Source organism: Oxyura jamaicensis, chromosome 21, assembly GCF_011077185.1.
Source record: "Oxyura jamaicensis isolate SHBP4307 breed ruddy duck chromosome 21, BPBGC_Ojam_1.0, whole genome shotgun sequence".
NCBI lineage: Eukaryota > Metazoa > Chordata > Aves > Anseriformes > Anatidae > Oxyura > Oxyura jamaicensis.
In genome coordinates, this window is record NC_048913.1 from 5068775 (window position 1) to 5081690 (window position 12916).

Genomic DNA, 12916 nt, shown 5'->3' on the forward strand with positions numbered 1-12916 from the left:
CTCAAAACACGTAACCTCTCTTTGGAAAGCAGGGCCAGCACCTGCCTCGCTGACGGCACAACTGGATTCTCTCCTTTTGACGCAGCGTGCCACGGTGCCCACAGGAGGTAACGGATGAAGCAGCGCAATACCCTTCTTGCCTGGCCAAGGAGAGACCCAACAAACAGCCTTTCACCCCGGGCTGCCCACAGCCCCACTGCTCCTACACACACGACGCGTGGGCTCAGTGCCCCACGGAGCTCTCGCGACGGCCCCAGCCATGCCCCAGGCTGCACAGGGCCCCGTGTGGCCCGCAGGTGCCAGCAGTAAGCAGCAGTGAGCCGGCCGTAACCCCCCTGCTGGAGCCCAGCCCCGCCAGAATCCATCTCGCCCCATCCAGCACAAGGTCACTGTAATGTCTCTTGGGCAGCTGTTCCACGATTCCCACTTCTTCATTTGAAAGAACGTCATTGTGGGCGCTGCAGCAGAGGTTTCAGGCCAACAACGAGCTGCTCAGAGAGCTTCCCTGTGGCTGGGCCTATTTCCTACCACTTGCTGGTACAGGAGTCCTCTTGGCAGGATCCCTGACAGCTGCCTCCAAAGTCCTCCTCCTCTTCTCATCAACAAACCCTTCTGGTTTCTGTTTTTCACACCGTGACTTGTGTGCCTGCCCTCTGAACTGCTCGTCTGCCTCTCCTGAATGGTCCTTCACCCTTCCACCCTTCAGGACGGCCGGAGGGGAAGGATCTTGCAAAGCATCAGCCAGCTAGATAACCCGACACTGAATCATAAATCCCCCCTTCCAAGGACAAAGGTGGCTGCAAGGAAACCTTTCATCCATCCACCTTCTGGAAGGCAGCGCACAAAGGCCCCAGTGCAAACAGAGCTATCACAAGACACCTGAGCACAACAAAAACCTCAAACAATAACACGAAGGGAGAAGAAAGCTGCCCAGGAGCACAGGGCTGAGGTTGGTTTCAGCTGGTCTTCTGCCCCTTTTTTTCTGTTCTCTTCCCCCTGCTCCCCTGAACAAAAGGAAGTTTGTTGTCAGGCTCAAACATTTCCTGGGCCTTGTCCGAGTTCCACCTTGTTTTCTTTTTCTTTACTCCCCACCCTGTACAAATAAAGCAAAAACCAACTGGCACCACCTGTGATGAAAGGACAACAAAATGCAGAATTTTATCTTTTCTTTCTTTCCCCCCCCCCCCCCTCCTTTTTTCCTGGCCAAGAGTTTTGGGCAAAGGACAAAAGGTATTGTTGGGTAAGCACAATTCCAGCGGCTGAGTCACGCGAAGACACTGAAGCGCTGGCTGCTGACGGGGTGAAGGAAGCCAAGCCGCTGCTCCGCGAAACGCAGTGAAAACGCCGGCAGCACCGCTGCGAGCTCCGCCAGCCCCGAGGCACATGGGGCAAATTGGGTTCTGGTAGTAAGGAATCACACCCGGCACAGATCTCTTCACCTTAAGAAATTTCTGGATGAAAGGCTGTAACACAGAGCGTGACGCGCTCCTCCCCGAAGGCCGGAGAGGTTGGGAAGGTGGGCACAGGACAGCTACGGCCCCTACTTGCGACACCGATGCTGCTCTCCTCTCTCCGTCCAGGGCTGCTTTGCTTCCTCTCCCGACCCCAGCCAGCCCCACGGCCCCTGCCCCACGCCACCTCCGTCCCGCTGCCCTCGCAGCCCCAGACACAGCTGTCGGGGCCAGGGGCTTCCAGGCTCTACCACCACGGGGAAGCAGCAACCCGTTGCTGGCTGCGAATTACGCGGTGCCCTGGGCGGGCTCTTGCTTGGAGCACGTTCAAAAGCACGCCGTAGCCCCTGCAACTCAGTGGTGCATCTGGGGGAGCTGGAGCACTGCCTGGTTGTTGATTTTATGATGCACTTTGGTCTCTCTCAGTTGCGCTGTTATCCTACACCTGTTCGCTCCCCTTTCTCCGGGCTGATAACACGGAGCGGTGTGCGGAGCGGGCGCCTCGCCTGGCTCCTGCTGCTCCTAATGAGGCACGCGCGTTTGGCTCCCGCCTGTCAGCGCTCAGGGTCAGGGAAGAGGCAGGAAATTGCCTTCGGTGGGCACAGCCGGTTCAGCTCCATGGAGAACGAGGTCCTCAGGTGGGTCTGAAGACGACAAGTGTCTCCGTGCCCAGGGACCCTCCCTAGGGCCATCCCTGCTCCCCCCACCTCCCTGCCCATCGCTCCTGGACCCGCGCGCGCGCAGGGTGCTGGATCGCTGCCGCGTGCCTTCAGCGCAGCCCTGGCCTCTTTCAACAGCTCTGGCATCATTTCATGGCAGACCCCATGACACACGGAGGCGGCTGAGAACAAGGAACCATGCTTTTCCAGGAACGGAGGATCCAGATTTTCTGGTTTATACATTTTCCCATCTGGATTTGTTTTGCTGTTCATGGGGTAGATACCAGAGATAAGGCAAGAAACGTAAAGAAGTATCAGAGCAGTGGCAGCCCCGACGGGCTCTCACGAATTTCTTGCATGTCACAATCTCTTGTTTGGGCAGAAATTTGAATGTGTTTTCCAGCAGCAACACAGATAAACTGGCATCTCCCCCGGGGGCTGTTTCAGCTCTGCTCTGCCTACGGGTTCTGGGAGGTGGGAGCTGAGCGGCTCGGACATGCCCGCTCCCAGGACTGTCTCCACGAAAGCCTGGTGACTTCTCTGCCACTTGCATGGCAAAAGCCAAAAGTGGATGAGAGTTCTTGGGGTGAAGCTCATTGGAAGGGCCTACAGATGAGGAGTTTATTGCTTGAAACAGCTGGAACAAAAGATCGTGTTGGGAAAATCCTTCACAAGCTCCCTAACAGCATGGAAAGGAACGAGGGGATCGTCCTCGTGTAACAGAACCCAGAGCTTCACCTCTCCTCCGTGGCACAGGACCTGCTGGAGGCTGCCCTGCAGGGAAGAAGCCCCCAGGATGGCAGCCGAGGGGCTGGGAGACCTCCCAGACCCTACCTAGCTGAGTCCCTGCTCCCATGGGAGCTGCCAGGGCCCTCGCCCACCGCACGGCTCTGCGCTGCCTTCGTGCCACTGCTGGCGGGGAGAGGAGGGCGAACCAGAGCAGAGACGGGCCTGGGCCCCGAGGGCTCGGCAGGTGAAGCGGCTCCAGGAGCGGAGGCAGGGGGCAGGGGCTGTGTACACTCATCCTCCCCTGCGCCCCGCAGCCAGGCTGCTGAATTTACACAGCAAGGACAAGCCGGGAGAGGCGGCGCGGCGGCTGTCAGCTGGGAGCCTCTGCACACTAAGCTCCCGGTTAAATGTTTTCATCAAAACCAGAGCGAGAAAGTGCAGAGCAAACAGCACCAATTAGAGGCTGGGATGGAGCTTCTGCCAGCGAGCTGGGGAGAGGGGCATGAGTCACCTTAACCCTTCGGGAGCCAGCGCCACTCCGCAGCAGGGAGGAGGAAGACGAGGAGGAAGACGGGGAGGAAACCTGCCTCAAACCTTTCGTTTGCACGCCCCCCGTGTTCGTTTCTGCGCAGGGAGCTGAGTTCAGGACTGCGCTCAGAGCCAGGTTACCTGCACAGTCCCTCTCCATTCCTGCACCTGGGGGAGCCTGAGCCAGGCGAGCTGCCCGTGCCATGAGGATGCCACGAGCTGGTTCGGGGAGCAGGACGGTGGCCCAGGCAGGACAGCGGCTGGCCATCCCTCCAGCCATCACAGGGGTTTTGCTGAAGGCTGAGGTGTCAGCGAGAGCAGCACGGCAGCACCCCACACCTCCTTCCAGGACAAAAGGATTTGTCTGGGACCAAATATTTCCCCACCCAAGCCACAGCGAAATGCAGCATAAGGGAAGGGGGAAGGACGGGGCAGGCGTACCACTCTGCCCCCAGCCAGCCTGGCCGCTGTTTATTGTCCCGTTTCTTAACGAGGCGATCACAATTCAGTTGCATTCCTGGGCTAAATTCCCTTTCCCTGCAAATAACCCATTCCTGTTTGCAGCAAGGACGGAGCACCAAAAGTTCAGCTCTCTAGGAGCACCCAAGGCTGTTGCAACACTACAGGTGCTCGGGGAGACCGGTCCCTTCTGCGGCAACCAGCTCCAGTCGGAGTCAGGCTTCTCACAGCCGCTCACGCAGCCACCCACGGCCTCCACCCCAGCACCGGGCCGCGCAGCCCCGCAGGGAGGGCCCCAGGCTGCGCAGGGACCGCATCCTGCCCACCTGGCACCAGGGGCAGCAGCACGGCGACAGCTTGCTGCGAGGGGGTCTCCTTGTGCCGTGGGGGGGGGACGGGGTGGCGCGGCAGGACCTGCTGCTACCGAGATCCAGAGGCATCCTCCCAGGGCAGGAGGGTAAAAGCCACGAGAGGATGAAGTAACAGCAGCTGACGTTGGCGAGACCCTGTTCGGTTTGAGGGACAGAAGGGCCATGCGCGGTGCGGTGCAGGACCCAGCACTCCACAGCTACGTGGCCAAAGCCGGGGCCCCCCGAATTGGGAATTTCAAGCATACCACGACCACTGGAGCAGACGGTTTCAGATCCTGCTGAGCCAGCTTGTGGCTGTATTCAAAATTGAGTAAATTTACAGCTGTAAGCTGGGAGTTTATACAACCCGTAACTTGTTAGGGATGGCTGACCAAGCCAGAACGATCGCTCCCCAGCCGACAGGGCTCTTATTGGTTAGACCTTTGAGTGCCTGGCAGATTTTATTATTTTTCTTTCTCTTTTTCTTGTGCATTACAGAGGGGGGTGTGAGGGGGAAAGGGCAGGAAATATTTATTTTTGTTCCTTTCCTCTCCAAAGCCAAATTGAAATTAAATCTCAGGCTTGATCCACCACGGACCCCTCAGTGCAGCAGCCGGGGAGCGCAGCACACCCAGAGACCACCTCCCTGGCCAAGGCTGGTGCATTTTCCTCGCTCCGTGCGGCGTTGCAATGTGAACAGCTCCGAAGGACTCGGTGAATTATCACCAGTTAGGAATTATCACCCGCTAGCCAGGCTGCTCTCCCTGCTGGCACCTTCTGCACGGACGCTTCCCCCAGTTCGTACCAGTACCCAGAGCCCTGGACGCTGCTCTGCTCCAGCCTGGGCTGCAAGCAAACGCAGCCTGAGCTGTCAGAGCTGGGTGCGAGAAGCACAGCGCCCTGCAGAGACCTTCCCCGGCTCTCCTGGGCTGGAGCAGCGTCAGTCCTCAAGTGGTCTGAGCCCGGCTTCACAAGCAGCGGCACAAGCAGCCCGCCAAGCCGCAGGCAGGCAGCGAGCGTAAAGCAGGACTCCAGGAGCCCTCTGATGGGAACAAAATCAGCATCACTCAGTGCCTGCAGCGGGAGAGCTATCCAGTCACAGCAAGGCACGGCGCTCGCACGCACGGAACAGCCTCAGCCTGAAACCCTCTGTTTTTCTTACAGCCCAGTCCCAGATCTTGTCTGAAAGGCGTTTTTAGCAGGGATCCCAAACACCACCCAACCGGACAAAGGGCTGGGGGCTCTCCTGGGACTCCGTCTCCTGTGTGACCACGCAGCAGACAAGGACACCCACCCGGTGCCGAACAGAGGGACGTGTACGCACCTCGCCGCTGCACCGCCGCGGGCACTCCGCTCTGCCTGGGGAGGATGCAGCTTTTTCTAGGACGTGGCTCAGGAGCATTAACACGGCTCCTCTTTAGCCTCCGCTCTGTCCCGGACACGTAACAGCCCAGAACATCAATAGTTTACCCGAGTTAAAGAGCCAGCTGAGGCTTTAGGGACGCACTCAGGCAGGATAAAGCCCTCTTTAGCATCCAGCCACCGTGTACGAAAATTAAGTACACGGGGACCCTTAGTGAAGTCTTAAAGGGGAAACTGGAAAAGGGGAAATTTCCTCTCTCCGTGCTCTGCGAGCAGGGATCACGCTGCCTGCTGCCGCTCCCACAGTTTAAAATACTTAAGTCCTCCAAGGTGCAGCTTAATTTTCTTTTTTAAAAAAGAAAAGTGTCAGTCTAATTAGATAAATCCTCCGAGCACGTGGCCCGGAGTTCGTCATGGAAATTAACCTCCTTGAAAGATCACAGTGACTGAAATAAGAAACTGTGTGTTTTGGCATAGCGCAGTGAAATGGGAGATGCAGGCTGCATTTCATACACCTTCCCTTTCATAAACCTGCCGCTTCATATCTGCCCTACTGGCCCCGAGCTCGGCACCGAGACTTTATCTCCGAACGCCTGTTTGCAAATCGCTGCCGAGAGGTTACAATAACCCCGGGGAGAGATTTTGCTGGCTCACCAGGGTGAAAGGACACCGCTCCCCCGCTATAAAGCCCGGCCGGCCGGAGGCACCGGCGCAGGGAGGGGCTCGCCACCAGCAGCCCTCCGAGAGGATGCTCTGCAGGCACGGCCGCCGTGGGGAGCCAGGCCGGGAGCCGTTTGCCAGCCGCATCACCCAGCGAGCAGGGAGGCGAGGGTCGGCACAGCCCCTGCTCCCCGTGGCACACAGACGGGCTGAGAAGGGCGGCAGGGAGGGAGCGTGAGGCTGCGAGCCGCGATGGCATCGCTCGGCTTGCGTTTGTGCCACCTGCGCTCACATCACTGGGAAAGGCGCGGGACTGACAGGGAGTGAAACACCCTGCTCCCTTTGCTTGGAGAAGCAAAAGCAGGAAAGAAACAAGCGGCTTAGCAGCAACAGCCGACTGTCACCTGCGCCTCCCAGGCGAGGCCGGGCCAGACCCAGGCGGGTTTGTGCCGTCAGGTAACGCGGGCCGGCCTGTTCCCCTCCTGCTAAGCATCCTTCTCCTTGCTAAGCTCCCGCTGCGCGCTGTCCTTTCAGAGGATTGGGCCCAAAGCAGAAAAGCCCCCCCAGATCCGCAGTGTTCACCTCCCGCCTTCCTTCCCCAGCACGACGGGTGCCAGCACACACGGCGCTCTGCTGCCCTCCCCGCTCCCCCAGCCCCGGGACCAGCCCCGTGGCCAGAAGGACGCGGAGCAGCCTCAGAGCCCAACTCCGAGGTGACTTCTTGCATCGTCATCGAAATGACAGGCCCCGTGGCTCCCAGTGTGGAACCAACTTATTTCAGCGCGGCATCACCAGGGGCAGAAGGAAATCAGGATACCTGCCGGAGGAAATCGCCCCAAAATGCCACCGCGGGCAAGGAGCCGCAGGCCTTAACCACCGACAGCTCTGCTGACACCAGGCCTTCTCCTACCATGCTGGGTACACGCGAGGCTCCGCAGGCTCCCGCACCTCCAGCACTCATCTGGCCCGGCTCAGCCACGCGTGAAAGGCCCTAGCTGACAACTCACCCCCTGCCACCGGCTGGGGCGAGCACGAGGGGCTGTGGGCAGACCCCTGGGTCTGAGGGCCCGTCCCTCCTTGGCCCAAGTCATCCGCGGTCCCAGGATGGTTTGGCAGACAGAGGATGCACAAAACCTGCAGTGCTCCCCACTGCTGCCTGCAACTCTGGGCTGAGGCACGCTGGAAAGGCACTGCCGGAGTGACCGGGATGAACTCAGCCCTAACACAGGTCCCTGGTGGTTCCCTGCCAAGTACAGGCAGGCCCCGCAGTTCCATTACTAATAACTTAATACCTAATAATATTACCAATGTAACACTTAACCTTGAAGCCAAGCACCTGGGCCCAGAAAATCAGCATTTAGCAAGACTTCGCTGTACTTGGCTTCTCCTCCAGGCCGACTGATCACCACCCCTCCCCACCTGCTCCGAGGTACGCAGAGTCTCTTAAAAAAGGCAAAGCTCCTACGTTAGCCAGCAGCTATGGGCTGAACCAGAGGGAACGCAGACCACGGGAGGAAAAGCAATTCACGTGCCTGTAACTGGACTTGGGGTAGGAGAGCAGAGAGAAGGAGCAGCGGGCATGGCTACGGGCACAGCACCTTCCCTTCCGCCCCGGCACGGTAAGAAGGGCGCTGCCAACCCTCAAATGCTTTCCCCAGAAGGCACACGTGCACCCTTCAGAGCGGTGACATCTGCCTGGAGAGGGAAGGACCCGGTGGTGCAGGCAGGTTCCCGACTCCTTCTGGTGGCAGCAAGCAGCCCAGCCCCTGGCTTCGCCTCCCCGGTGCCTTCCTTCCCGCTTCTGCACGGGCTCACAGCCTCCGGCACGGCTGCCAACAGGCTGCCAAGGAGGCAGCGCAGCATCTGAATCCTCGGCGCGCTCAAAGAGCTCTCCGCGTTTTGCTGCCAGCCTGAAGTTTGAATAAAGGAGCCCACCAGCAGGAGTGAACGAGCCGAGCGCCTCGCAGGCAGCCACCTAGTGTCCGCCGCCGCTCGGCCGCATCCTGCCCGCCGAGGCCAGGCACGGGCAGCGGCTTCGTTAACCCGGGAGGACGAGAAGGAGTCGAAGGAGCTGCGGCAGCCGGCGAGGGCGAGCTGGAGGGGGGCTGAGCACGGGGCGGGCAGGGAGGGAAGCGGCGAGGCACCACGCGGGACCCTCCAGCGCGAGGGCAGCGGGCTCCTTCCTGCTAGCGAAGTTTGTTGGAGACCACCACGGGCCCGCAGCTCACCCCATGACCCCGGACGCCTCCGGCACGCCAACTTGGAGCCAACTTTCCCCGGTCCAGGCCATGGGACAAAGCCCAGCCCGGAGCCAGGCGCCCCACCGGCCGTGCCCCTTCCCTAAAAGCGCTTCCATCCACACCTCCTCTGCTGCCCCCGCAGCAGCCCCCTCCTCCTCGCTCTCTTTCTCTGTGTCCTCGAGACTCCTCTCACCTTGAGGAGTGTTAGGATTACCCAGCATTTACACTCAATGCTCCTCTTTATTCCTTAAGACTTATTAAGAATGATAATGAGCTCCAAAGCAGTGACACGTCTCTCTCTCTCCCCCTCTGTCGCTCGCGCTCTCTCTCTCTCTCTACGTGCCTTTTCCGTCAAAGGCACACAGGACAAATCCGACCAAAAAAAAAAAAAAACCTGACAATATGGATCAAGGACACATGAGGATTTATATTCTACAAATCCAGCCTTTTTTGTTTTTATTATTTCTACTCCAATCCCACCCCCTCCCCTTCTCGCTCACACTCTCCCCCCTCTCCCCCAGCCCTCTCGGACTTTGAACGAGCAAGAAGAAGAAGAAGAAGAAGAAGAAGAAGAGGAGAAGCAAGCTGCTTGCCTGGAAAACCTCGTTAACGTGGAGCTCTTAAACGGTTGATTAATTTTAGCAAAATTTACGATGCGCTCTTGCTTTTCTTTGAAGCTGCAGGGTTCTCCACCAAAAGCGAGTGAACTCGGGGGTCCCCGGCGCGAGCCCGCTGCCCCCGATGCCGGGGTGCCCGCGGCAGGACGGGGAGCCCGGGGCACGGCGTGGAGGCACTCGCCCTGCCGGGTGCTCCAAGTGCTCCAATTCAAATCCCTGTAGCGCAGCCTAACAATCACGACCTTAAACTCCCAACTTGTGGCTGCTGCACTGCCCACAGAGATTTTTTTACAAAAATCACCAGCCAGCCCTCAAAAAACAAAAGGCAGGAGGGAAGCAGGAGCGCCCGTTCCTGAAGTCTCCCCAAGTTGGAGCTGTTGGTGCCACACAAACGCCGGGCTCTCGGCTGCGTTAGAAGCATCAGGGCTCTCCCAAAGCCACCTTTAAACCTGCTGCGTTTCACCAGAGGGAAAAAGCGAGCCTAAGGAAAGGCGATAGAGAGATTTATACGCATCCTGAACTACGCTTCAACATCTCAGCTGTCTCCCCAGCTTCCTCCTAGCCAGTATTTGCTTTTATTCTTTGTCTCCCTCTGCTAGGCTCTGTTTTTCTGATATAGACATCAGGAGGTTAAGGGCTCAATTATCAAGTCTGTTGAATCCTCAGCTTCGCGTTACTTAGGGCTTCTCTGCTGCTCTTTGCAAACTACGGTGTAAAATCCCTTCCCTTCTTGGCTTTCCTTTTCCTTCGCTCGCTTCCTACACGCCCCACGTGCGAACCCACAGATCTCTCTGGGCTGGATGGAGGGAAGCCATGGTTTGGGAGGCAGGAGCGCTGATAAAAATAAGCCTGCGAGTGCCTAGGCAGGCTGAACCTGAGGCATTTGCGATCCTGAAACCTAAAGTAACATCCACATGGAATTTACAAAATATGATTCGAGTGGTTCTAATTAGCCCCAGTCTGTGGAAAAATTGGAAGGAAGCGGCTCTTTGATTAATGTTACAAACCAGAAAGGAAACAGATTTTAAAAGTTAAAGTAGCAGCATTGTGGAATACAGAATCATTACCAGCACGCATTTATGATACCTGCCTCCATCAGATGGGCTGGGGCTTTGCTTTCAGGGTTTTTTACCTTTTTACTTGAAGAAAAAAGGGACATAGGATGCGAGTAAAAGCTTTTGTTTATGGAAGTGTGCGGCGCTTTTATCTCCCGAGGCATTTATATAGCTGGACCGTGTATAAATCCTCTGGAAAATGAAATTAGCAAAAACAAAACAGGAGTGAGGGTGCCGGTGGGCGGGGGGGAGAAAATCACCACCTCGGTAAATCACAGCGGATAACCAGCCCCTGGCTCGGACAGATAGCAAATTCTGCGTTAATAGGAAGAGAGTTGGGAAGGGAAGGGACAAGATCCATACCTGCAGCAAACTCCTGGCAAAAACGGGGGTCTATTTGCAATCAGCTTTTGAAAGTCACTGTGCAAGTTTGTTTGGGCTTGAAAAGAAAAAGGAAATAAGTTTTTTTTTTTTCCAGCTAGCTTGATTGTTTTGGGTGGAGCTCAAGCGTGTGTGTATATACGCCGTATATAAAAATGAATTACTAATTCTTTCCTGGAAACTGTTTGAATTGCAATCTGTAAGATACAAAAACACACCTTTATTTTAACACTGATTTTAATGCAGATAGAACGGGGGGGGGGGGGGGGGGAGGGCGGGGGAAAGGTTTTTTTTTTTCCCAGTGCACAGCAAAACCCTTAAGCAAGAATAATTCCTCCCCACACATGGACGCCCAGAGCCACGCACGCTCTGCTCAGCTGCACAGCCACCAACTGAACTCCAGCTTTCAGTGGCTTTTCCCTGTACCAAGGCTTCGCTCTGAAACTGCGAGAATGACAACGTCATGTGTGGGGAAAGCTGACACTTGGAGCTTTTAAAAAGAAATGAGGAAAAATAAGCTGTTGACTTCTTGGTTAAAGTATTTTCTTGTTCTAACTCATGTTCTTATGTCACTGGGCTAAAAAAAAAAAGAGAGAGAGAGGGAGAGAGAGATATGACTTTCCTTGAATGATCTGTTTAACCTAAGCCAGGGGAAAAAAAAAGAAGTCATTAATTACTTATGTGAGCTATTGCTTCTGAAAGACAATAAACCTGCCTGGTCGCCATGGATATGACATATTTGCTCTGAAAACAACACAATAATTAGCAAAGGGGAAAGATACAAGGAGAATATGCAAACTCCTGAGTTTAAAGCCATAGTGTTTCCTTTTTTCCCCCCTCCTCTTTTTACTTGACAGAGTCAATTCTGTTTGCAATTCAAATCAAACAAATAAACAGCAGATTTACCAAAAAAAATAAATGCAATGATCCACCACGCTCAGAATCACACACAAAAAAAAGAGAAAAATTAACGAGGAAAAAAAAAAAGAGATGAAGTCTAGTATGGACAGCTCATAAACCACCGAGGTGTTTTCCATAAGCACGTATATAGATGTAAAATAGATGTACGTATCCACAAACACACACAAATAGAGCTGAGTTATACGGGCTGCACGCACTATTTCCTCTGGGATTATTCCTTTATTTTTAAGATGAGTGTAGAAGCGTACCGAGAGGAAAAACGTCTCTGTTTCAGGCAGGGGAAACCTTCTGAAGAGGCACCATGAGAAAGTACAAGAAGGGCTTTTTGCTACGGTAAGCACGCAGCGTGCTGGTAGGATTTTCTCTGCAAACCTTTCAACTTTCCTCCAGCAGATGAGCAAAAACCCCAAGCAGGGCGCACCGTCCGTCAGCCTGACCAGCCCAGGACGAGTTCTACACATTTTAACCACCACGATTTTTCCTTCTCTCGCCTCAATTACTTTGTACGAAGTGATACTGCAGGGAACCACACGTAAGAACGCGATGGCTAAGTTAGCCAATACCCGAAAGCGAGTTCCAGGCAGAGAGACTTCTCTAAAATAATTGATAAACGTTGCGGGGAAAATGTTTTTGAGATTTCTCTCTCATTAAGATGAGACAAAGACTATTAAAACCTTCTCTAATGCGATTGCTTTCTGGATTCTGACCTTCCACATTCAGAAACCAAGTAATAAAAACACCCTAACAAGCACTTTATCTTTAGGGATATTTGACTTTGAACTTATTTTAACATTAAAAGGACTTGGGAGGTATAAAAATAACAATATAGTTGCCACAAGTTTCTGCTGCTGTTGTTGTTGTTTTCACCGCTACAAAAACCTTTAGAACAAAATAAGCAGATTAAGGAAACATCCCCCTAATTTAACAGGCTCTTTTTCTATTTTTTTTTTAAACAATAGTTTTTAGCTGGACGCTTTGATCTTGAAAGGGTTCTGCTATCTCGTGTGATGAGGGGGGAAAAATGATCTGTTTTAAATGATGATGCAAAAAAAAGGATCAAAGCCCTGACTTTCTGCTAGCCATAATAAGCTCTGTCTTGCACAAAGCCTCAACTTCAGACTTCAATATATGGAACATACAGGAGCCCAATAAAAGCACCGAAAAGGTACAAAGTCTGAAAACAAAAGGGGACACTGCTCCTTTAAACGTTTTAGTGCATATGGAGTTTGATTTCTGAAAGAGATCAGTTTAACATCTCCATAGAAACCAGCAACAGATTATCATCAACAGAATAAATAACTAGTCTAATAAATTAAACAGGAGGCATAAGATCTGGAAACTTGATTACCGAAGTTCAGCAATATTCCCCCATAAACTCTTCCAAGCCACCTTTCGGGTAGCTAACAAGGTGGCAGCAGCACATAAATAAAGGGGAGGCGGAAAGCAGAGGCAGGACTCCTGGAAAGAAGTCCCAAAGCTTTTTTTTTTTTTTTTTTTTTTTTTT

General features: G+C 54.4%; 1 protein-coding gene across 5 annotated transcripts in view; it reads right to left on the reverse strand.

Annotated features, from left to right (window-relative positions):
- The window catches only part of CASZ1 (castor zinc finger 1), a 212984-nt gene that overhangs the window by 166682 nt on the left and 33386 nt on the right, over window positions 1-12916 (reverse strand). The gene's annotated exons all lie outside the window — the stretch shown is intronic.